The sequence below is a fragment of the Gobius niger genome (genome assembly GCF_951799975.1).
Source record: "Gobius niger genome assembly, chromosome: 19".
NCBI classification, from domain to species: Eukaryota; Metazoa; Chordata; class Actinopteri; order Gobiiformes; family Gobiidae; genus Gobius; species Gobius niger.
In genome coordinates, this window is record NC_136870.1 from 25,372,668 (window position 1) to 25,396,485 (window position 23,818).

The window sequence follows — 23,818 nt, forward strand, 5'->3', positions numbered from 1 at the left end:
TTTCTAGCAGATCACTCCGCCGCTGCGTAGCTTATACAACCACGAAGCCGATGCTGCTCAAATATAAGATCTTTTAAATGCAAAATGGTTAAAATTATTCTATGTACACAGATATTTATATGGTTAGTCTGGTGTTATAAGTGATTTGCCTCAGGTGCTCTGTGGAGCGGGTCAGACTGTTTTTAATGCAGACTAGCTGATACCATAGACATGCGCTAGCCTTGCACTAGCCTAGCGCCACGAAACTCTTCAAACATAACTTGGAAATGAGGCCCTATGTGAAAAATCCTGAAATATCCCTTTAAGGCAGCTTTAAAGCGGCCAAAACTTATAACTGATATCAGCTCTGTATCATATATTTGTTTCCAATAATGATTTTTTCTTTTTTTTTCCAGTATCAGCTCCGATAATCGACACCAGTATTGGATCGGTGCATCACAAGTCCAAAACAAGATATTAAATATAGAAGAAGAAGAAGAAGAAGAAGAAGAAGAAGAAGAAGAAGAAGAAGAAGGAGGAGAAGGAGGAGAAGGAGAAGAAGAAGAAGAAGAAGAAGAAGAAGAAGAAGAAGAAGAAGAAGAAGGAGGAGGAGAAGGAGGAGAAGGAGAAGAAGAAGAAGAAGAAGAAGGAGAAAGAGAAGGAGAAGAAGGAGGAGGAGGAGGAGGAGAGGGAGAAGAAGAAGAAGAAGAAGAAGAAGAAGAAGAAGAAGAAGAAGAAGAAGAAGAAGAAGAAGAAAAAGAAGAAGAAATATTATATAGGCATCAAAAAGCATGAAAAATGACTGGCTGCCACCTGTAGAAACCCTGATGATCTAGAACAATACTGGTACAGCAGATATTCCTGGCGAGTACTTCAAAAGCGTAGGATTCTTTAAAGCCGCACATGCGATGGTAACGCAGAGCCGAGGAGCAGCCTCCACACGACTCATCCTCCCGCGCCTCGACTCATCCTCCCGCGCCTCGTTCAGACGTGGGAAAGTTGGCAGAACAGAGAGCGGCGAAAAACAAAACGCGCTTTGAGGAGAAGAGACTTAACAGAAGGTGCGTTTGTTTCAGGGACAAAAGAAATTCATACCACGGCGGCGACGCGCTCGTGCCGGGGTTTCCGCCGCCGCGTCCTGGAAACGCCGGCTTCAGTCGGAGAAATAAAGCCGTCAGTCACAAAGGAGCGCGGCGAAAAGGAAAGGAGGACGCGGATGCCAGGGAAACAGTAAAGCTCCAGGACTGAAATATTGAAAAGGCTGGATTGTTGAACGGTTGCAAATTAGCAAATGGCAAATATCAAGTCTTCTTTTCCAAGTTTGTTTCCGTGAGAGCAGAGTGGGGGTGTTTGGATGGTGGTTCAGGAGCCGTCCCCACTCCGACCTCGGACTTAAGCAAATCCAACAAGCCTAAAAGCAGAAACAAACGCACCTTGGTCATGTCAGCAACAGGACTGACTTTAATCCAGTTCCTAAAGCCTGATTTATTGAGCTTTGGACACAAGAAAACAAGGCAAAATAGCTTAAACTAAACCAGATCCACAATCCCATCTGAAAAAATCGAATTAAAATACAAAAACAAAATAGACGATGAATTTAAATCTGGGTCTATTCATTAGTTAGATTTTGTTACTGAAAATAAAGGTAATTTTGACAGGCATAAAATGTCTTATTTTTATGTGAAAACATCAAATGACAGAAAAATTGCAATGCTGTTTTCCTTGATGTTTATATCAGTGATCTGCAGCAGAAGTTTCACATTGATATCTGTCCTTTTCTTTTTTTTTCTCCCATTCACCTGCAGCGTCTCATCTTTAAAGGTCCTTTATCAGGACTTTATTGTCCCCGTAGGGAAATGTGTCCTCTGTATTTGACCCATCCTTCGATGCCACTGGGGCGACCCGTAAGGAGCAGTGGTCGACGGCAGTGCCGCCCCCGGGGACCCATCTCCAGATGTGGAGCCAGGCTGATGGTCAGAATCACCTGGCTGGAGGATTCACCTATTGTACATGTTTTATTTATTGACCTTTATTTAACCAGGATAGTCCCACTGAGATTAAGAATCTCTTTTTCAGGGGAGTCCTGGCCCCAGAGGGGAATGACAATATATCATATAAATGCCTGTTTACTTTAGAATGGCTAAAACAGCAGGATACAGATCCTTTAAAGTGCATGTGACAGGTTTTAACGCTTTTGAAAATATATTTCAGTGAAGCAGGAATTTTAATAAAGCTGCTGACAGGAAGTGACATAGACAGAGGTAACGTTCCAGAGCAGTTTCACTCATTTCCCGTTGACCTCGATACAGACGACATCGTGTCATACAAGGGGGCGTGGCCTCGCTGAGGAGGAAGGAGGTATGTTCTTTCAAGACGTTTTCTAGTGGATTTTAAACTTATTCATCACACACAAATAACGTGAAGTCTAAGTCGCCCATGTGGATGCTTTTTCACAGCAGATTGTTTGATCGTGTTCACATTCTCCATTATGTCTGTAATTATGGGCTGTGGAACCACTTTGCTCCGCTCCAAAAACTACATTCATGATTCAGCATTTGTTGTTGAAGCAATTCTGGAGTAAATATAGAAAGTGTGTTTTGTTTTTTTCTTCTTTGTTTCCCCATCAGCAAACACTTCCTGTCAGTGTCCAATAAGGAAGTGAAACTTTCAAATAAATGACGCAAATCTATAATAGAAAGTCTTTTATGGAATCAGTTAATGTCATTGTTCTGTTTTCTGATCCTAGACGACAAATATTTAAGTAATGGAGGCGAATAAGGTGTTTTAGTGTCTGTATCGTAAACCAAGTATCATTAAAGTACCGGCGTCGGAAAAAACACACTACACGATTTATCAAATCTTAAACGATTTCTTAAACTGACCCCAAATCCGCAAAGACAGGCCTGTGTTTGTGGGCGTGTCCCGATTGGTCAACAGTGTCAACAATGTCACAACACCGCAGTGCTAGCTTACTGCTACTACGAAGCTTCAACTTGGCTAAAGTTCTGTCAAATGGAGATAAAAGTCGGCGACGCCAAGAAGCGGAACGTATTTCAATGGATTTATTAAGAAAGGAGACAAGATGGAGGAGGCGGAGGAGAGAGGTTAGCCGCTACCGCTAGGTGAAGCTGAGCAGTTTGTCTCTGTGCATCGTTTTGCAATAGAGTTCGGGAATGTGATGTCATACCGCTAAGCATCATGGGATTAGCACCAATTATAATCCAATGGAGATTTTAAAAGTTAAAATACTGGAGTCATTGTTCACATTAAAACACTTGGACACCACAGTGAGTTAGATGGATTTACCAGCAGTAACTCAGCAGCTACCGGAGCTGTTCCACGGCTTTTTTCTCTATGGAAAATGCATGCTAGCAGCTGCAAAGATGGCTGATCTCCATGGTAACTGTGAATTTTCCCGAACTCTATTAAAACAAAACAACAACAAAAAACACAAAAAGTTGTTTTTTCCAGTTTTGGCACTCAATGTGTTAACCCAGGGGTGCCCAAAGTGGGGCTCGCGGGCCAACCATGGAACAATTTTGTTGGCCCGCCAAAAGGTGACCTACTTTTGCGCCATGTATGGTTAATACCAACTCTCTCCCATTCATTCTCATTTGTAAATATGGATGCAGTACACTTTTTGGCCACCAGCGTCAAATTGGGGGCGCTGTTTCTCTCCTTTAGCGAAGTTAAACTTTTTCAAGCTTTACATCATGTTATTATGTCATTCCCTCATTAAAAACATGCCTGAAGTGTCGGCGTGTTTTCGTTTCATTTTTGAAGCGTTTTTGTCGATTTATGTTATTGTTTCATTGCTTTTCTAAATGATTTTTTGCCGTGTTTTTATCCCTCTTTTGTGGCTTTTTTGTTGAGTCTTTGTCATTTTTGTTGCCTTTTCATTGCTTTCTTGTCATGTTTTCATTGTTTGTTTTCTTATCTTTTTCTTTTAATCTATGCTTTTTTGTCGAGTTTGGTGATTTAGTTATTGCTGCTTTTCTGGCCTGTTTTCTTTGCTCTTCTGTCACATTATTATCGCGTTTTCATCCTCGTCTCCGTCGCTGTTTTGACACTTTCTCTCCGGAAGCTTTCAGATTTGGGTAAAGCCGACCCGGAGAGCCTGTGTTTGGATTCCGGGCGGCCGCCGGGGCGGGCGGGCGGAGGAATGTGCGCGGGTTCCAGGTGGGCCGGCGGCGCCGCGGTGGGACATTCCGCGCTCCGGTGATAAACGCTCAGAGATGTTGACTTTAAAGCCGGGCCCAGACAGACCGCGGTCAGTCCGGGACTTTGTTTAGGTCTGAGATCCAAACCGAGACCGGCCCCAAGAATGCACCGCAGCAGCAGGATTGAGAAAGACTGAGGCGACGCTGCAGGTGAAACGTTAGTGGGTTAGTCTGGTGTTATAAGTGATTTGCCTCAGGTGCTCTGTGGTCACACTGTTTTTAATGCAGGCTAGCTGATACCATAGAAATGCACTAGCCTTGCATTAGCCTAGCACCAGGAAACTCTTCAAATACAAGAACTGCATGAATTCCCAAAAAAATATCTCCAGAAATCAGCAACACTCTGGATAACTAGGAAATGAGGCCCTATGTCACAAATCCTGAAACATCCCTTTAAACTTATGGATCTTGTTTAGTAAAAAAAACATCTGTATAAAGTCAGAATTTTCCTTGTTGTTTTGGCTTCAAAGCTCAATAACTCAGGCAGGAATTAAACATGTTAAAAATCCCACACAAAAAATCTAAAGTGTGGAGTCTGTAGGAGCGACTGGAGATGTTGTTAAAGCAGAACTAAGCAACTCCTGCCCCTAGAGGCCATAAGCGCCACTGCAGGTGTCGTAGAAAGTTATCAATTGTCCGTGAGAGTAAATACTACACTGACAGAAAAGACAGAGGGATATTGTTCATCCAATTACACAACGGAGATCATCTTTAAAGTGACGCTAGCCAACAGTTAGCTTTGCCCGTTAGCCTGTTAGCTTCTTCTTCGTGATTCTATTAGTGTGTATTGGTGATTCCAGTTTGGCGGCAGCGAAGTTGCAAGTGTGTTTTTATGGCCAGAGACACCAGGGGGAGATGAAAGACCCTCCAATCATCCCTTTAACTCTTGTTTTACCCCCAGAGGGACGACGGAAAGGATTTATTGAAGTAAACATGTTACTAAGGGTGTTTTCAGATCAGAAAAGTAAAATGAGTAAAATCTTCTTGAAATAAGTACATTTGCTCTTTATGTGAGTGGCCCAGTAAAAAAGCGAGTATCTTTTCTATTATTAGTGCAAACTCATTCCACTGGCAGGTTTTTTTTTACTTGAAAGTCACAGTTACTCAAATAAAGGTCAAGTAAGGATTAAACAACGAGGAGCCGCATTAGACGGTTATAATGCACGACGCGCAGCGGAGTCATTATAACGTCTAACGCGGCTCCTCGTTGTTTAATCCGCTTATACCAGGGTCCCACAAACGTAACATTTATAATGAATGTTTTTTTCTTTGACTAAACTCACTAAATATGCCAGACTACGGGACTATTTTGTGTGGGTTATTAGCCGGTCACTGAAGGCTGGTCTCAGAGCGAGTCATTCTCCGCAGCTATTACGAGGATCTCAGTCAGGCTCAACGACACAACATCAGCACAGAATCACAACACAACAGGACTAACCCGGAAACACTTTTCCCTGGAAGTAAACACCGATATGCGGCACTCGTGGGCAGGAGTTATTTCACTTTTACGCTGTTTAACCTGAAGCTAAAGCTAGCTAGCTCAACCAGCTCAACTGTTTATGGAAACAGCTGCGGTGGAGTCGCTCACACCTGAGCCCCCCCAACTCAAACTTTTATGTTTGACTTTACTAATCCAGACAAATATGTTTAAATGCAGGATCATTTTATGTACGCCTGAAAATGATGAATAGCCTTAACCGTTTTCAATAGAAATGTAAAGCTCATATGTTATTAACAGTAGCTAACCTAGCTGCTCACTCTCCTCTACAAACATTTATCAAACGTTTTGTTTTGGCCAAAAACGTTGAAATTAAACAAAATCCATCTCATACGTTCCTGTCAGTCACTAATTACGTGTTTATCTGATTCAGCTGTGTCATGCGTTGCTATGGCGATGCCCACAGCTGAGTGATATCCCAGTGATTTAACTACCGGACTACGTGTGCGGTTATACCAGAATAATGCACCAGCCAATCAGAATCCAGCATTCACCCAGACCGTGGTATAAATAATCTTAATGTGAGTGAAATGTTCATGGCATTGGACAGAACTCGGGGGAAGAAAACTGCTCATTTTTAATCTAAATGCCCGAATCGACTCTATGGTGTCCGCTGGCCGTGGTGGTGATTCCTCATCTGCAAACGCCTCCGTGTGGATTATGTGACGAGAAGCGCCGCCTCAAAGCTCCACAAGACAAACACGCGGGGCGGGAAAGTCGCGTCCCATTTCAGGCCAGCCGAGGATTTGCATAATTGTGGCCGACGCGATTATCTGAGTAACGTTATCTTCAAAGAGGACGGGAGTCAGGAGTGAAAGGGGAATAAACCAGGGCTAAAGCAGGACTAAAGCAAGAGTAACTACGGAGGTTTAGGGGCAAAAAAACTAAGGTTAAAGCATCAGGACCAGAGAAAATGAGCTGGATTTCCACTGGAGCCTCCCACAGGTTTCCATATCGCTGCTTTAACCACTTACCTGCCACTTTAGGGTTTGGATTAACATTTATTTATATCCAAATCCCAAAGCGTATTGACTGGAGAGCTTGTGATACCTAATTTGAAAGCCAAGACCTTCTCGTCTCTAAAAAGATGTGTGAGTGAAACACAGCTTATGTTTCAGATGGATTTTGGATCTTGTTTAGTTTTTGAATAAGCTGTTTTGCCTTTTTTTCAGCCTCTGTTTAGCGTTGATTTCTCAGGAACCGAGGCACGAAGAATTAAACTGTTTTCACCTGCGGAGGCAACGTCAGGCCCGGTGGCCAAATCCAGCACAGAACCTCTGGCCCTCAAGATGATTTAGAGAAATATCATGACACAAATCAGAAAGTACTTCAACATTTTTAGGGTTAAATGGGAGAAATACTGTCAATACACCCAATGAGGTCTTATATTATGCACAACTCTGGCATTTGTAGAAAGTGCACTGGAAAAATAATAATAATTTTAAGGAAGAAATGACAGAAACCTACTTGAATTAAGAGATTCAATCTAAGCTTTGAGTAGATTTGGTCTTAGATCAGATAAAACATCTTATCACCAATGGAACAAGTCATTATTCTCTTAACTCAGATTATATTGTATAATTTCAAGTGAAAAACAAATCTTTTTAAAAGTAAAGTTCATTTGTCTGATTTCAAAGTGGGTTTTATGCTCGTTCACTGCAAAAAGTATTTAACTAGATCAGTATGAACATCTCAATTTGAGCACAATAATCCAAATGTTAGTTGTTTTGACGAGTTAAGAAGTTCTCGGGCATTTGTCCGAGATTATTTCACTTGTTCTGAGATGTTTCTGACTCGTTTCGATACATTTCGTCCTTATTTCAGGTCATTTTCTTTGCCAATGGGGAAAGAAAATTGGTCTTATCTCATTGGCAATTTCACTTTCTTATTTCAAGCGAGATTTACCCGAGAACTGGTCTGAAATGTCCTCAAACAAGCAAAGCGAACTTGGTCCGATCAGGAAAAAGTGTCTAAATGAGTGAAAACCGCTCAAAACAAGATACATTTCCTCAATTCAAGTCATTTAAGCCAATGCTTGATATTCACTTTTTGTTGTGTTCCATTGGCATCAGCGTTTGTATCTTTCGCTTGCATTAGTCCAAACAGACTCAAATTCAACATAAAGAACCTTTATTCAAGCAATTTTAAATCATTTTTTTCCAGTGTGTTGCTTTACTTTGGTCTAAAACTGGCGGCTTTGGCCCTCGGTGTTTTTACAATGGAAAAAATTGGCCGTTAAGAAAACCTGCCTCCCCCTGGCTTAGAGTCTCACCTTTCAAACGAGCCATGTCATGTGTCCATAGATATAACATCGAATACACTGTGGTGCTACAAATATCATGAAAAATGGTCTGGATTGTTGGCACTTTACAGATAAATCCCCAAAACAGGGCGGCCTCGGTGTGTTAACGTGCTCTGTCCCGGCCAAAAGAACCAAGTTTAGTCTCTTTGTCGGCACATGCGCCCTGTGTATGTTTCTCCCACAAAGGAAACGACCATTTTGGATTACAGCGTCATCTCGGTCACAGCCTTTTGTGCTACACGTGGATACCAAACATGAATAAGCCATGTTGGAGTCACTTCCTGGATAAATCTCCAGCTCAAAGCGACAAAACGTCATAAAATAAGCCTCTTAAAGGGTGAGTTTGGCCCTTTTTAACTCTAAGATTAAAATTAAGATTCTCATCATTGAGCCTGAGTCTTGATCCCGGTCTAGTCCTGATTTCAGACCCGGCTCGGTCCTCGTCTTCCCGTCGTCTGATTCGAACGCAGCCTTCAGCTCCCATTATCCGGTGAGTCTTAATGCGCCGTACATGGAGAGACCTTGAGCGCGCGGTGCATGAGCAGAATTGTTTTTATTGAGATTGATGCGGCCGCTCGGCGCCGGAGGCCGCGCTCTGATGAAGTGATCCCTGCACCAGGCCGCCGCCGTTAAACCGGCCGGCAAACACGATCGATTCCAAATTAGCAAATTGCAAAGGCTTCGGTGTCATTGTCTCTGTCCCGTCTCCGCGGCGTCTCATTAAAGGGGCGAGATGCAAGTTAGTCATTTTATACTCGCTACTGCCACCTCAGGTCATACGTGTAACTGCAGCTTCTATGTTAAGCTCGTGCATGACGGCACTTTAGACCCGGATTAACACCTTTTTGAGTGACAGGATTTTAGAGGCAGTTGTGGTGAACAAGTCTGGGCTTTTAACATTTTTTAACCATGTTAAAAACCCGCCTGAACCAAATGCATTCTGTCCTCTTTGGCCATTATTTAGGTCTGTGTAACACCTCACTTGAAAGCTAAGACCTACAAAACTGATCTTTTTCCTCGCGTTGTTGCTGTGTTGTGTAGCCTTTTTTATTTTGTTTTTTTGGTCACATTTTTGTTGAATTTTTGTCACATTTTTGTTGAATTTTTGTCATTTTTTTGTAGAATTTTTTTCACATTTTGTGTTGAATTTTTGTTGATTTTTTGTCATTTTTTTTGGTTGAATTTTTGTCACTTTTTGGTTGAGTTTTTGTCACATTTTTGTTGAATTTTTGTCACATTTTTGTTGAATTTTTGTCACATTTTTGTTGAATTTTTGTCACATTTTTGTTGAATTTTTGTCACATTTTTGGTTGAGTTTTTGTCACATTTTTGTTGAATTTTTGTCACATTTTTGTTGAATTTTTGTTGAATTTTGTCACATTTTTGTCTCTTTTTGTTGCGTTTACATCCTTGTTTTCTTCTCATTTTTTGTGGCTGTTTTGTTGCTTTCTTCCCAAGAAGCTTTTTGACTAGGGTAAAGCCAAACTGGAGAAAATGGAATCCGTTCAGGTGGAAGTTAAGAGGTTAAAGGCACAGGACTCTCTCAAATGTTGCTGCTCCTGATATTCCCTCCAAACTGTGCAGCCCCGAGCAGCAAACATTATGCTGAAAATCATAGTACGTTTATCAAAAAGAGAATTGTAAAGAAATCTCCAAACAGAAAATGTCTCAATGCTTTCGCTGCGTAGACCATGGGTAAAGCTATAGTTAAAGATCCAGAGGACATGACAGTCACAAAGAGGGACTAGCTGGAACTAAAACAGCAGTTCTTTTTCAGTCAGTCGCTCCTTCCTTTGCTTCAGAACACATTTAAAATCACTCGCCCCGACGTCTAAATCAATCAATGGTTTTGTTTAGCCCAATATCACAACAGGAGTTTCTTCACAGGGCTGCACAAACCATTAACCTCTTAACTCCCGCCTGAACTCAGAGGATCTTTTTCCACACGTCATCAGATTTTTTTTTTCCATCATTTTTTTGTTGGGTGGTCAACTCAGTTTTGTAACTTTTTAGTCATTTTTTTGTAAATTTTTATCACATTTTTGCAATTTTTTGTCATTTTTTTAATCAAATTTTTGTCATTTTTTTGTCACATTTTTTGTCATTTCTTTAATCACATTTTTGTCATTTTTTGTCATTTTTTGTCATTTTTTTGTCACATTTTTTGTCATTTTTTGTCACATTTTTGTCATTTTTTGTCACATTTGTGTCATTTTTTGGTACATTTTTTGTCATTTCCTTGTCAATTTCTTGTGACATTTTTGTGACATTTTTGATCACTTTTTCATACATTTTTCGTCACTTTTTTGTCACATTTCCATCATTGTTTTCATCTCAGTTTTGTCGCTATTTTCACCGCTTTTTTTCCAGAAGCTTTTGGACTGGGGTAAAGCCAAACTGGAGAAAATGTGCTCGGCTCAGGTGGGAGTTAGGGGTTAAGGCAATAAAACAGAGCAGAAAAGTCTCCATCGTGTTCGTCTGAATGCAGTATAATAACAGGAAGTGCGCTAGGCTACGAACGGAGTCACTTTTTGATCACAGCGCCGCTCAGTGGATGAAATTTTGGGGAGAGCAGAACCAGATTAGATATATTATAACCATAAACCAAGCCCAACCATTACCATAATTATCACAGTCGGATTCTGAGCTGCACCAACTCCTCATGTTACTTCTATACATTTCACTGTCGCACTGAAAGCTCTGTGTTTCCGAGGAAGCTGTTGGAGCTTTTGCTAATCAGCCTCGCGGAGCTGAGTCACTGCACAAAAAGATTGATGCGTAACACGGAGTACACCTGTGTCTCCCACATCCACTGATCAGACACGATTCCAAATGTCAAAACATCTCCGCCGAGGCCCCTAAACATTTCCGTTTACGTTTCCGAGGCCGGTCCTTCGGTGTCGTCAGTCTGGTTCCCTCTGGAGCGCCGCGGTCGTCTTTAGCGCCGTCTCCGCCTCGTGCAAACGCGTGACTAATGCCGTGACAGAACCACTCGCTTCACATCTCGGAGAGAAGCCCCGGCCGCTCTGTGCGGAGCGGCGCTAATGAGGCTAATGAGGCTAATGAGCGCTAACAAGGCTTCCAGAGCAGGAGACTTAGAAACAATTAACTCTTCATTTAGGCTAATCCCGGCGGAGGACGAGGGCTCTCCGCAGGCGGGACGGCCCGGATCAGGCCAGCGAGAGGGGAGGGGGGGATCTGGTTTATGCGCTGTAGCTCTGAGAGAAGAAGATTTTCACTTTTACAGATATCAGTTTGTTACCTGACCTGAATCGAGCACATTTTCTACAGTCCTGGCTTTACCCTAAAAGCGTCTTGAAAAGAGGAACAAAAATGTGAGGAAAAAGAAGGTGAAAAATGTGAAACAAAATAAGGAAAAGGTCTGTGTAGCTTCAAAATGAGGCGTTGTTTCGCGTTTGAATAAACTTGTGAAGAAAGTCAGGGCTTTAAAACGAGTCCTCAAGGGCTTTTCCACCAAGGTGCTGGTTCTGGACTGGTTCTGGTGCCGGGATAGTAAGACTAACACCACGCCCCCTCAGACAAACACCACGCCCCCTCAGACTAACACCACGCCCCTCATACTAACACCACGTCCCCTCAGACTAACACCACGCCCCCTCAGGCTAACACCACGCCCCCTCAGACTAACACCACGCCCCCTCAGACTAACACCACGCCCCCTCAGACTAACACACAACGCCCCTCAGACTAACACCACGCCCCCTCAGACTAACACCACGCCCCCTCAGACTAACACCACGCCCCCTCAGACTAACACCACAACCCTCAGACTAACACCACGCCCCCCTCAGACTAACACCACGCCCCCTCAGACTAACACCACGCCCCCCTCAGACTAACACCACGCCCCCTCAGACTAACACCACGCCCCTCAGACTAACACCACGCCCCCTCAGACTAACACCACGCCCCCTCAGGCTAACACCACGCCCCCTCAGACTAACACCACGCCCCCTCAGACTAACACCACGCCCCCTCAGACTAACACACAACGCCCCTCAGACTAACACCACGCCCCCTCAGACTAACACCACGCCCCCTCAGACTAACACCACGCCCCCTCAGACTAACACCACAACCCTCAGACTAACACCACGCCCCCCTCAGACTAACACCACGCCCCCTCAGACTAACACCACGCCCCCCTCAGACTAACACCACGCCCCCTCAGACTAACACCACGCCCCTCAGACTAACACCACGCCCCCTCAGACTAACACCACGCCCCCCTCAGACTAACACCACGCCCCTCAGACTAACACCACGCCCCCATCAGACTAACACCACGCCCCCCTCAGACTAACACCACGCCCCCTCAGACTAACACCACGCCCCTCAGACTAACACCACGCCCCCTCAGACTAACACACAACGCCCCTCAGACTAACACCACGCCCCCTCAGACTAACACCACGCCCCCTCAGACTAACACCACGCCCCCCTCAGACTAACACCACAACCCTCAGACTAACACCACGCCCCCTCAGACTAACACCACGCCCCCTCAGACTAACACCACGCCCCCTCAGACTAACACCACGCCCCCTCAGACTAACACCACAACCCTCAGACTAACACCACGCCCCCCTCAGACTAACACCACGCCCCCTCAGACATACACCACGCCCCCCTCAGACTAACACCACGCCCCCTCAGACTAACACCACGCCCCTCAGACTAACACCACGCCCCCTCAGACTAACACCACGCCCCCCTCAGACTCACAACACGCCCCCTCAGACTAACACCACGCCCCCTCAGACTAACACCACGCCCCCCTCAGACTAACACCACGCCCCCTCAGACTAACACCACGCCCCCTCAGACTAACACCACGCCCCCTCAGACAAACACCACGCCCCCTCAGACTAACACCACGCCCCCTCAGACTAACACCACGCCCCCTCAGACTAACACCACGCCCCCTCAGAATGTGATCCAGTTGGTCTTTTTGATGGATTGGATCAGACTCAGTGGGATTTACTGTTTTGCGATCAGGCCTGAGGTTCTTTGATAAAAAGATGCTTGAACTCTAATCACTAAGTCACTTGTGCTTTTGTCAGTTTACAGAAAAAACAGGAGGAAACGAGAAGAATCAAAGGAACACTGAACATCGTGCTGTTGTTTGTTGGTGTGAAGCCTCTTTAACCATTACATAAACGGTCACAATGAGCAACACAAAAGCCGCATTAACTGTGATTACTCAACACAGCGTCCTCCGCAGAGATTTGAACGTCTCCGTGGGATTATGTTCGGCCAAGTATCAAAACCAGCTAATCCTGTCGGCGGCACCTGTGCAAACATGTCCAAAATCTATCATTTGTTCACGTTTTGGTCTCCTTAATGATCCAGGGCGTGTTCTCTGTGAACTAACGCAATGTTTACTGGGCTGACAGTCATCCTTCAGACATGAGGTTTCACATGTTCCCCATATCTCTTTGTTTCCCCTTAAATTCCCTGTTATTTCCCATTAAAGCTCATCAGGGTTTGAGAATTTGTGGAATTTGCAGCCGTGCTCCCATCATGCACTGGATGAGTCACATTTGAGATGGTGAAGCGACTGCTGCTGTGATATCAACTCCTCTAAACACACGGAGCCCAGTCTGCAAACATTCAGGTGAATATAAACAACAAGAGAAGAAGAAGAGAAGCCGTTTAAACACTGCTCTGACCCCGACAGATTCATGAAGGAATTCATAACTTCCATTATCTCTACATGTATTTATTATGTTCTTCTCACGCACCTGCTGCTCCATTCTCTGTTTGTGATGTTTTTCAAATGGGTTTAAAGTAATAACATCTGTGTGAAGACCCGTGGGGGATTTAACCTCCTGAACCAAGGCTTCACCCAAATCTAAAAGCTTCTCGACTGGAGAGCAACAGCGGGACACCTCATTTGAAAGCTAAGGCCTACAAAACCAATAGTCACTTTTTGTTGCTTTTTCATCATTTTTTAAAAACTTTTTGGAAGGGTCTTTATTGTGTATTCATTGTCGTGTTTTTTTGCTTTTTCATATTTTCTTTGTTGCTTCTTTGTCACTTTTTTGCCACTTATTTGCTGCATTTTTGTCACTTTTTTTTTACATTTTTTTACATTTTTTTGTCACTTTCTTGTTGCATTTTTGTCACTTTTAAAGACGTTTATTTTTTTTTTTTTTTACAATTTTTGTCACTTTTTTGTCACTTTCTTGTCACTTTCTTGCTGCATTTTTGTCACTTTTTGGGCATTTTTTTGGACATTTTTTGTCACTTTTTTGTCACTTTCTTGCTGCATTTTTGTCACTTTTAAAGACATTTTTTGACTTTTTTTTGTCATTTATTTGTTGCATTTTTGTCTTACTTAAGAATTGACCCCAATGCAGTCACATTTATCCTGTACTTTATATTCAACCAAAACAAAAATCACAAACAAAACAAGTCACATGGCATTATCATGGGAAAAAGAATCGACTTAAGGGTTTTTTGATATCGGTTAAAATCGATTCAAAACGACCAAACAATCAATTAAACCCAGCCCTGAACGTGTATTAACTTTCTTTCTTATCGATTCTATCTTTTATTTTATTTATTTCTATTTGTTCTGTTTTGATCTTTCTTTAATGTATTTTTTCAGCGTGTCTGTTTTCATTTGATGATTCCACTGATATGATGCCCATCACATCTCAAGGGGGATGGGGGAAAGAAAATGGGGGGGGGGGGGGGGGGGGGCTATGTCTGTACACTGATAAAATGGTAAATGCAATGATGGCATCACACTCATAAAAAAAGAAATTGATCCAAAAAATAAAAAATAATAAAAATGGCATCACATTTAGCCTGAGAGACTGAGACACTCTAACCTCTTAACCCCCACCTTAACTGTGCACATTTTCTCCAGTTCGGCTTTACCCAAATCTAAAATCCTCCTCCTCGACTGGAGTTTACAGCGTATAAGCCAGTGTAGCGCCTCATTTGAAAGCTAAGGACTAAGCTCTTTTTCTCAGTTTTATTGTCACGTGTCACAAAAAATGACGCCTAAAAACTTCGAAACAAAAACAAGGCAGGTGACTTTCGTAGGGCTTAGCTTTCAAATGACATTGGCACAGGCTGTAAACTAGGGATGTCCCGATCAGGTTTTTTTGCCCCCGAGTCCGAGTCATTTGATTTCGGGAATTGCCCGATACCGAGTCCCGATCCGACACCTAATACATCGTTTTAAAAATTGAGGAAAAAAAATATATTAATCAACTTGTTTTCATTCATGGTTTTGGACATAGAGGGTGACTCTACTTTGTGTGTTTTTTCTCAAGTAAGCAAGACTGTCTTTACAGTGTGATATAGTTTTACACAGAGAGGCTGATCTAAAATCCCATTCGTTACTAAATGTGTTTGTTGATTGGCAATGAAAACAAAACTTGTGCAATACATTTTTTATGCACTGCAATGTAAAAAAGCTAAATGTGTAAACTCTCTAGTCGCGAAGCTTTTAGATTTGGGTAATGCTGAACTGGAGCAAAGGCTTTCAGAGAGAGGTTAAAATGCTGCACGTCCTATGATCTTATACTTTACAATTCAAAAACAACTACTTTCTTGCCTCAAAATGATTTTTCCCTCAATAAAACCTTCATACTTTAGTCAGTTTACAAACCTCCTCGGTCTGTACAAAAAGACAAGTTTTCCATTTTCTGTAAATGTCAAAGTCTTTTCTCTCCAACACTGATGACAAGCAGCTCAGCGGCAAAAGACAGAAACTAAACCAAAGAAACGGGACACAAAGAACATTTACAGAAACCAAAGCATAACTTCACCAAAGAGCCCAATAAAAAAGCCGCTTCTTTGCCATTGTAATAATAAAAAACTCCCTTTTTAGCGCCAGTGTCCTTCCTCCTATTGGAGCCTCTTTTGTTTTGGTCCGAGCCACAAACGCAACCAGCCTGCAACAAAGTCCCACGCACGAGCGCGAACGTGCCAAAGCGGCGAGTCAGCCAAAAAAAAAAAAAAAACCCATCCTCCCCCAGAAGAAACTGAACTGTAGCGCTTTTCAATTCAACTTCCAGCGCGTTTAAGTTCGATCAAGGGAAAAAAGGGCTACATTCATTCGAGGCGCGAGGAGCCCCGGCCGCCTCTGCGCTCAATGGACCCCGTTATATCTGGAGATGTGTCGCTTCAAAAAAAAAAAAAAAAAAACTTTTCCAGTCACGTTGCGCGTAAAAATAGCCCCGGCGTTTGGCACCGCTTTTTAAAACCTCATTACAAACAACAAAGGCTAAACATTGCGTTAGAAAAAGGGGGGAAAGAAAAGGCGACTCACCGTGAGATTCCAGCGATGCGCGCACACACAAGTCACGTCAACAAGCACTTTGCGCTCGCGTCCATCGCTGCCGCCACACGCTCTCTCCCACGCGGCGTGAAGAAAGGTTATAGGAGGGGGGGGGACGGAAGAACAGGAGGACGTAAAGGTTTCCCGGTCAGAGGAGGAGAAGCAGCCGCCTCATCGTGCTCCTCTCGCGGCGAGCTGCGTTGTGGGAATGTACGGGGGCTGCAGCCGATGCGCGCACGTTCCCAGCCTCCGCGCGACTGAAGGCGAGGGAGAGAGAGAGACGGAGAGAGGAGAGAGAGAGAGAGGGGGGGGGGGGGGGAGAGAGAGAGAGAGAGAGAGAGGGGGCGGAGGCGACAAAGGAAGCGATTTATAAACGCGCTGCATGTAAAAGATCCGCGCGCGTAATCAGGCGCTTGGAATCGGAAGAGTCGAGGTTCAGTGAGGCGGTGTTTCTCCAGTTCAGCTTTACCCAAATCCTGTAGGCCAGTGTAACGCCTCATTTGAAAGCTAAGACCTACAAAACTCATCTAAATGGATCTTTTTCCTCACGTCATCAGATTTTTTTCCATAATTTTTGAGGGGTTTTCAACAATTATTTTGTTTTACTTTTTTGTACGTTCCCACCCTCACCTATGGTCATGAGATTTGGGTAATGACCGAAAGGACAAGATCGCGAATACAAGCGGCCGAAATGAGTTTCCTTCGCAGGGTGGCTGGGCGCACCCTCCGAGATCGGGTGAGGAGCTCAGTTACCCGGGAGGAGCTCAGAGTAGAGTCGCTGCTCCTTCACGTCGAAAGGAGCCAGCTGAGGTGGCTCGGGCATCTGTTTCGGATGCCTCCTGGTCGCCTCCCGCGGGAGGTGTTCCAGGCATGTCCTAGTGGGACAAGGCCTCGTGGAAGGCCCAGGACACGGTGGTGGGACTATGTCTCCGAGCTGGCCTGGTGTCGCCTCGGGGTCCCCCCAGAACAGCTGGAGGAGGTGTGTGTGGATCGGGAAGTTTGGGCATCTCTGTTGAGACTGCTGCCCCCACGACCCGGCCCCGGATAAAGCGGAAGAAAATGGATGGATGGATGGATGGATATTATTTTTTTTTTCATTTTTTTATTTTTTTTACTTTTTGTCACATTTTTGTCATTTTTCGTCAATTTTTTTGTCAAATTTTTGTCATTTTTTCTGTCAAATTTTAAATCAAATTTGTGTCATTTTTTGTCACATTTTTGTCTTTTTTTAAACTTTTTTTTGTCATTTTTTGTCATTTTTTTGTCATTTTTTTGTAACTTTTTGTCAAATTTTTATCAAATTTTTGTCAATTTTTTGTGACATTTTTGTGACATTTTTGTGACATTTTTGGCATTTTTTCGTCCATTTTTTGTAATTTTTTCGTCAAATTTTTCTCAAATTTTTTGCATTATTTCGTCAATTTTTTGTCAATTTTTGGTCATTTTTTCGTCAATTTTTTCTCACTTTTTTGTCACATTTCCATCATTGTTTTCGTCTCAGTTTTGTTGCTATTTTCCCACCTTTTTTCCAGAAGCTTTTGGATTGGGGTAAAGCCAAACTGGAGAAAATGTGTTCGGTTCAGGTGGGAGTTAAGGGCTTAAACAATGCGCTTAAGATGTTTTTAGTTTCTGAGACGAGCACGTTTTCTCCACTTTGTCATTTCCCAAATCTATAAGCTTTAAAAAAAACTTATTATACGGCTCTTCACAGCGTAAGTAGAAGCTCCGTTGATTTGAATGGGATTTCCCAACGTTCTACCGGTCATTATTTTCTGATAAAGGACCTCTGAGAAAAATAATGACGCTGCCAATGGCAACGGAGTTCGTGCTTTCATATCACTCCGCACGTACGTAGTAGCGACACTATCTCTGTCCCGTCACTGAGAGAGAAGTTGGGGGAATTGCTCGTGAAGTTAGCGGGAGTCGGACTTTCACCATTTCTCCACTCCAACTGCGCCTTCAACTAAGTGGCTAGGCTAGCTACTAGCCTTGCTGCTTCTAGCCTAGCAAAACGTTGCCTAGCAACGCGCAAACTTTTGGGAACTATTTGTCGCGGAAGTCATTAAATAAACCTTTCGACCTTCATAAAAGTGTACGTAGTTTATGTTGTGTGTGTTCAGTTGGCAAATGGCCGTATAATAAGCGGGATAATGTATAGAACGCTGGTCATTATCGGGAAAATAAGCACCTTCAGGGCGAAACAAAAGGTTCGCCCTGTCGGTGCTTATTTTCCCGATAATGACCAGCGTTCTATACATTATCCCTTACTTAGCTTTCAAATGAGGCATTACCGGTGTTGGGGAGTAACTAAACACAGGCATACCGTTACTTTCCAAATATCATTAGGCTACATTTAGTTCCACATTACACCACATTATTAAAGCAGTACTAAGTAACCCATGCCCCTAGAGGCCATACGCGCCACTGCAGGTGTCATAGCATGTTACGTTTTTTACTCATTAATTGTCCGTGAGAGTAAATACTACACTGACAGAAAAGACAAGGGGACAGAGGGATATTGTTCATCCAATTACACAATGGAGATAATTGTTTTCACTCAAACTTGGCTGTAAATACTGTTTAAGTGGTGCTAGCCCGCAGTTAGCTTTGCCCGTTAGCATGTTAGCTTCTACTTCGTGATTCTATTAGTGTGTATTGCACCTCTGACCCGGTGGGAGTCAAGTTGCAATTGTGGTTATCTGGTCAGAGACACCAGGGGGCGATGAAAGACCCTCCAATCATCCCATTAACACTTGTATCACCCCCAGAGGAACGACGGGAAGAATTTATTAAGGTAAACACGTTACTATCACTTCATTGGGGAGGGTCGTTGTACTGGCAAACCCGGGCTGGATCAGGACCGAACATGGACCGGAGCTGATGTGAGCCGGGGCTTAGTACTGCTTTAAGAAAGAACTTTTGACCTGTTTTTCCTCCTAAAATAAAATACAGATTTAAAACGCCTCGTGCCACAGTTCATACAAACACGTGTCACATGACGCTGTATCTGCCGCTCCATTGGCCGACAGAGTTAAAGAGCTCATCATTTATGGGAAGTGAGTTTACAACAATCGTCTTCATTTTTGTAATTATACACAATATACATAAATATAATGACACTCCATGTGAAAGTATGTTCTAAAAGTATTCAAAGTATTCAGAATACAGTACTCTGATTAGACAAAGTGACGGAATACGTTACAAAATACATTTTAAAGGGACTATACAGAGTTCAAATCATGTATTTTCCTCCCCCTATGTCAGGGTTAGGCAACGTCAGGCCCGAGGGCCAAATCTGGTCCTCCAGCAGAGAACCTCTGGCCCCCAATATGATTTTGAGAAATATTCTTATGCAAATAAAGGATCATTTACCTGTTAAAGTACTCTAAAAATGGGAGAAATAGTGTCTTTTTATAGTGTATTTAGTTTTAAATGTCCTTGCAGAACATCCCACTTGGTCATACATAATGTAAAACAGTGATTCTCAACTGGTGGGTCACGAGCCTACAGGGAACTTTTTTTCCAATATTTTCCATCAGGGGGGAATTGGGTTGTTTCGATCATAATTTCTGTCTTGATAGCAAAGTGATAGCAAGTCCGAAAACAAAACATTTTTACAATATTTTACAACAAATAAGTTCAAGTTTCAAGTTTAATGGTTTTGTATAGCCCAATATCACAACAGAAGTCGCCTCACAGGGCTGCACCAAACATTAAGGCAATAAAACAGAGCAATAAATATGACAATTAAAAGTTCAGGCAAATATAATGGCAAATATAATGTCCAATAGGAGGCAGCGACGAGCGGCGCGGCAAGGAAAAACTCAAAAACCCGGCAGGAGAAAAGAGAGAGAACCACAGAAGGAGAGATCCACTCCCATGGACGGACAGGCTATAGAGACCCAGGGCCGAAGGATCCCTCAGCAGACGGGCCAAGATCACAGACCGTCCAGTCAAACCGTACAATATTTTATACGATATATGACAAATTATAGCTTTATTTGGGTCACAGCTTGTCGTTAAGGTAATGGCGGGTCTCGGAGCCGGACCACTTTAGAACCACTGATAAAAATGGTTCTTAACTTTAGGCTACAATGGTGAGATTCGGCCCTTGGTGTTTTAGCTAATGATGAAAATCGGCCTCCACGATGCAAACTTGCCTAACCCTGCCCTACATCACCACAACTGCCTCTAAAATCCACAACCGCCTCTAAAATCCTGCACTGTCGCTCAGAAAGTTGTTACTTCGGGTCTGAAGTGCCGTCATGCACGAGCTTAGTATAGAAGCTGCAGTTACACATATGACCTGAGGTGGCAGCAGTGAGTATAAAAAGACCAAAAAGATCAGTTTCGATGAGTTTTGCAGGTCTTGCTTTGTCCCTGCCCTGTTGCCGTACAGAAGCTTCACACTGGACTTGCATATTTATGTGGCCTCTTGATCTAAAGCAGAAGTTTGAAATGGATTGCTGTGGAACTTTGGAGCCAAACATTTTGCATCATCCTCTAAAATGTTTTGGAGCGTGGTACATTATTAATGCGCTCTTATTGGCCGCTGCAGATTTAATTTACTATCGGGGGCCCGTATCCGCCGCTAAAGAGCCGCCTGAGTGAAGACCGTGAAGCCGGAGACGCTAATGGAGCTCCGGATTTCTGAGCAAAACCACTCATTTATTCACTGCATTAGAATTACAAAAACATTTTCTCAGCCGGGTTGCCCAGATTTAGGGATTTCTCGGCTGCTGCGTATTTTACAAAGCGGTGCTTGGTGTGAAAATGTTTAAAGCCACTGTAATCTGCAACTGTTATTCTTACTAATTGAATATGACTAGGCAAAATATAATCACAGATATCCATAATTGAAATAAAGGATAGTCAAGTTTTCTATTGTTTTAATGGATGCTTTTGTACGTCTGCCGTGCTTTTGTGGAGATTCAGTGGATTTTTTTTTACTGCAGAGAGTCACATTTCAGATTATATGTATAAAAATGTCCTCTCTTTATCCGTCAAATGTTTTAATGTCTGAATAAATGATTCTAATAGTCCTGGAGAATAGGGCTGGGTACCGTTACTTACTGGATACCACTACTTTAACGATACCTGCTTTTCGGTACCGGTGCCTTAACGGTACTTTTTTCGATACTTGTGTTATTTTAATTGAGTTAAAATAATGTGTATCAGAAAAGTATGTTTCAGGAGGAAGTCCAAACAGGGAACAACAGAAAACAGGAGCAGCAGCATCGCCTGGAACTTCATGTTTTGAGCAGAATTCCCACTAAAGCCGTGATTAAAAAAGAGAGAAAGGACATTATTACCTCCTGAGCTGCAGGAACAGACCAGATCCACATCAGGACCGTTTACTGAAGATAAACTTGTCTAAACTCACTGAGCTGTTCCACAGTGAAAGCTCCTCACACGTGACAGATCTGTTACATAGTGAGAGCGCTCACTCTGTCACTGACAATGCACCAGAACTGTTCCAAACATGGCTAATGCAGAGTGAGCCTCACCTTTTACACAAACAATCTTTGATCCCAAATGCTCCGGTGCAGCTGGAGTTTAAACAACAGCAGTAACTTCAGGCTCTGCGGCTAAAGCTAAAGGTAAAGCTAAAGCTAAAGCTAAAGCTAAAGCTAAAGGTAAAGGTAAAGGTAAAGGTAAAGCTAAAGCTAAAGCTAAAGGTGAAGCTAAAGCTAAAGCCCATGTGTTTCTTGTTGTCACTACTTTTCTCTTTGTCTAAGAGTCTAGTTCCTTATTCAGTCCAGGTTAAGTCCTGGTTTTTATCCAGTTTACTGTAAGTCCTGGTTTAGTCCTGGTTTAGTCCTGGTTTAGTCCTGGTTTAGTCCTGGTTTAGTCCTGGTTTAGTCCTGGTTTAGTCCTGGCTCAGTCCGCGGCTCTGCCATCTCTGATAATGACTGAAGTGTGAGTAAGTTACAGCTTTGCTTCTGCATTTGCGCTGAAGCTGCTCATGAGTTCAGGCTTTTTTAGACTCACTGTGGATCATTTATTGACGTTTGGAGAGAAAAAGTACCGAAAATTAGCACTGAAAGAAAAAAAGGTTTTCAATACCGCCCTCTACCGGAGCTTTTCGGTCGGTACCAAGTAGGCACCATTTAGCGATGCCCAGCCCTACTGATGATGCAGCTTTTTTCAAAGTAAACAATGAGCTTATGAGCTAAAGACATTTGAGACATACACATTTCTTCTTCTGAGACACTGAAGAGGCACCGAGAGCCCCCACGGCTGCAGCACAGCGGAGGCGCCACAAGAGGCGCTACAGGAAACAAAAAAAGGGACAAACGAGGAGGTATCCGGGCAAGACTCACAGCTACGCGAATGAGAATAAAACAGATTCATTGCTAAGCTGTTCCCATAAGACGGTGAAATACTGTTGTGGAGCAGAGGGAGCTGCGCAGGAGGAAGGAGGAGGTGGCGGAGCTGAGCAGTGCAGGACACCACCCTCTGAAACAGGGACACACCCAGGAGGCGGAGCACCGTTTCAGAGGAGACTGAAGGCAGACAGGTTTTTCCTCCAGGTGCTAGGCTAATACACTGGTACAATGACAAATAAAGCACTCACTTCCGTATAAAAACTCATCCACCACCGACCTGCAGAGGGCGCCACCTTTTTGTTGGATTAAGTCAAAGCAAAAGATGAAGTGTGCAGCCAAACAGAAGATGAAGGTTTATTATTTATCTGTTAAAGCAACTCTTAAAGGGGCGAGATGCAAGTTAGCCATGTTATGCTCACTACTGCCACCTCAGGTCATACGTGTAACTGCAGCTTCTATATTAAGCTCGTCCCTTTAATCTGCAAAAGTGCAAAAGGATAGAAAGTTCACATCCTCTTCGATGCGTTTACAGTGTAAGACGTTTAACCCCTTAACTCCCACCTGAACCGAGCACATTTTCTCCAATTTGGCTTTACCCCAGTCCAAAAGCTTCTGGAAAAAAAGGTGTGATAATAGCGACAAAACTGAGACGAAAACAATTATGAAGATGTGACAAAAAAGTGAGAAAACTGTGACAAAAATGTGACAAAAATGATCAAAATGACAAAAATTTGACACAAAAATGACAATTGTCACAAAAATTTGACAAAAAATGGACAAAAAAGTGACAAAAAATGATAAAAATGACAAAAAATGGACAAAAAATTGACCAAAAAATTCCGAAAAAAATTGAAAAAGTGCCAAAAATGTCACAAAAAATGACAAAAATGTGACAAAAAGTGAACAAAAAATGAAGAAAAAAAATGAGTTGAATACCCAAAAAAAATGATGGGAAAAAAATTCTGATGACGTGAGGAAAAAGATCCATTTAGATGAGTTTTGTAGATCTTAGCTTTCAAATGAGGCGTTACACTGGCCTACAGGATTTGGGTAAAGCTGAACTGGAGAAAATGCTCTCGGTTCAGGCGGGAGTTTAGAGGTTAAAGAAGTCGCCTTGCTTTCCAATATCAACAAAAGTAATCCTGGTTCTAACCTTGAAACATGTTGCTC

General features: G+C 43.0%; 1 protein-coding gene across 1 annotated transcript in view; it reads right to left on the reverse strand.

Moving 5' to 3' along the window:
* The window catches only part of chst15 (carbohydrate sulfotransferase 15), a 101,606-nt gene extending 85,009 nt beyond the window's left edge, over window positions 1–16,597 (reverse strand). Inside the window, exon 1 of the mRNA XM_079577207.1 lies at window positions 16,311–16,597. The gene's annotated coding sequence lies outside the window, so the exon portion shown is untranslated. The remainder of the gene's footprint in view (window positions 1–16,310) is intronic.
* Window positions 16,598–23,818: the final 7,221 nt, after the last annotated feature.